The sequence below is a fragment of the Dipodomys ordii genome, unplaced genomic scaffold (genome assembly GCF_000151885.1).
Source record: "Dipodomys ordii isolate 6190 unplaced genomic scaffold, Dord_2.0 Scaffold510, whole genome shotgun sequence".
Taxonomy (NCBI): Eukaryota; Metazoa; Chordata; class Mammalia; order Rodentia; family Heteromyidae; genus Dipodomys; species Dipodomys ordii.
The window spans coordinates 11,152-13,454 of NW_012267726.1; the positions used below are offsets into that span (position 1 = coordinate 11,152).

A 2,303-nucleotide genomic window follows, 5' to 3' on the forward strand; every position below is an offset into this window, starting at 1 on the left:
GCGTGGAGGGGCTGCTCAGATACCTGGAGCACGGCAAGGAGACGCTGCAGCGCACAGGTACCAGGGCCCGGGGACTCCTCCATCTCCTGTGGAAGCCCCCCTCCACTCCCACAGCCAGAGAGGAAAAGGGACCCAGCCCACCACACCCCTTCCCCTGCCCACCACACCCCTTCCCCTGCCCTCCACACTCCTTCCCCTGCCCAGAGAACCATGAGCCCCTGCCTTTCACATGCTGTGTCACACAGTGGCTCTGGAATCCACCTTGACCTCACCACAGTGAAATGAACTCTCTCTCTCTCTCTCTCTCTCTCTCTCTCTCTCTCTGTCTCCATCTGTGGAGGGGTAGACGGTCCCTGAAACAAGTGTGCAGCTGGCCCCTTCCACTCTGGCAGTGGCCCTGGGCAGCACCAGGAGGCTCTCAGCATTTGTCCTCAACCAGGACCCATTGTGGCTAGAAGTCTCTTCCACATTTTCGGAGAAAGTCTCTCTTTTCTGGTAGCCTCACAGATCAAAGTGACTATTGAGAGATGAAGGGCTTCTGGTCATGGTGATCTCAACGGAGTCCAGGACTCTGCAAGGTTTAGGAGATGATTCCAGAAGTCCAATTCCAGCCTGGATCACCCATCCCTGCCCCCACTCGCTGTGCTGTGTATCCTCATCATGGTCAACTGACCTGCACGGTGGTCCATGGGAGGCAAGGAGATGCATCTGAATTTCTGGGTTCTTCTCAGATCCCCCAAAGGCACACATCACCCTCCACCCCACCTCTGAACATAAGATGACCCTGAGGTGCTGGGCGCTGGGCTTCTACCCTGCGGAGATCACCCTGACCTGGCTGCGGGATGGAGAGGACAGACCCAGGAAATGGAGCTGGTGGAGACCAGGCCTGCAGGAGATGGAAGCTTCCAGAAGTGGGCAGCTGTGGTGGTGCCTTCTGGGGAGGAGCAGAGATACACATGCCATGTGCAGCATGAGGGGCTGCCTGAGCCCCTCAGCCTGACATGGGGTAAGCAGGGCTGAGGGCACAGAGCACAGCTGTGCTCAGAGACAGCAGGAGGCATGTGCAGCTCTCAGCAGGTAAGGACTGAGAGCTGGGCTCACACTGCTCATCCTCCTTTCCCTTCTCTTCCCAGAGCCGCCTGCTTGGCCCACCAGTCCCAAGACTGGAATTGTCATTGGCGTGGGCATCTTTGCAGTTCTGGTTGTTGTAGCTGTGGTGGTTTTTGTGCTGTGGAGGAAGAGGACTGGAGGTAGGGAGGTGGAGGTCTGAGTTCCTGGGCCACTTGTGGGTTTCAGGCCCCAGGCAGAAGTGTGAGCTGCACTCCTAATGGGAAGTTGCAGCACACTCAGGGCCTTCCCCAGCCTGACAGCTCCTCTTCTGTAAATCATCTGCAACACGAAGGACAGAAAATTCCCCCTCCTGAGGGTGGTGATGGGAACTGATTGCAGCACTCAGGCCCACAGGGACTCAGGTGCCCACTGAGGTCAGACTCCAGGAGGTCCTGGGGTCTCTCTTCCCAACTGTTGGAGTCCTCTCTCCTCATGCTTCCTTGGTTCTATGGTCACATTTCTAGAAACTTCCCTGGATTCATCCAGACCCTCATGGCACTGCTTGTGTCCTGCCTCTCACATGGTGTTTCTCCCTACAGGTGACAAGAGAGAAGGCTATGATAAGGCTGCAAGTGAGTGCCATGGGGGGAGGAGGTGACCTTTGTTGTGGTGCAGACAGGACCTGTGGGAGCTCATGCACCCCAGAATTCCTCCAGTGAGGCCTGTGTTCTCTAACCACAGGAGAAGACAGTGACCAGGGTTCTGATGCTTCCCTCAGAGCTAAAAAAGGTGACAACTGGCGACCCTAAATGGGGGGCAGGGCTGACTCCCAGGGAAGGCTGTGTTGTAGTTGCAGGGTCTGTGCATTGGGTGTTAGTGGCCTGCTCAGAGTGTGTGGCTAACAGTGACTGATCTGCATTGTTGTGCGTGTGCTTTTCTCCTGCAGTGTGACACAGCTGCTTTGTGTGGTCTGAGAGGCACAGCATTTGTTCCTGCCTCTCCTCCTCCCTCCTGGGACATCATGAGCTCCTGACTTCTCTTCCTGTACCTGGGTTCTGACCGTGTCCAGGCTTCTGTGTGCTGTCAGCCTCCTGTGAGGAACTGAGGAGCCAGCCCAGCCCTGAGCACCAGGACCCTCCCCACACTGACCTGGGTCTCTCTCCCCTCCAGCTGCTGCTCCAGCAGAGGCGGGGCCAGGGCTTCCCCATCCCTGACTTCACTTTCCCTTGCTCTGAGCTGCAGCTGCTTGCTTC

The 2,303-nt window shown here is 57.1% G+C and overlaps 1 pseudogene; it reads left to right on the plus strand.

Annotated features, from left to right (window-relative positions):
• Positions 1–6: 6 nt before the first annotated feature.
• LOC106001861 lies at positions 7–1,859 on the plus strand (annotated as a pseudogene).
• The last annotated feature ends 444 nt before the right edge of the window (positions 1,860–2,303 follow it).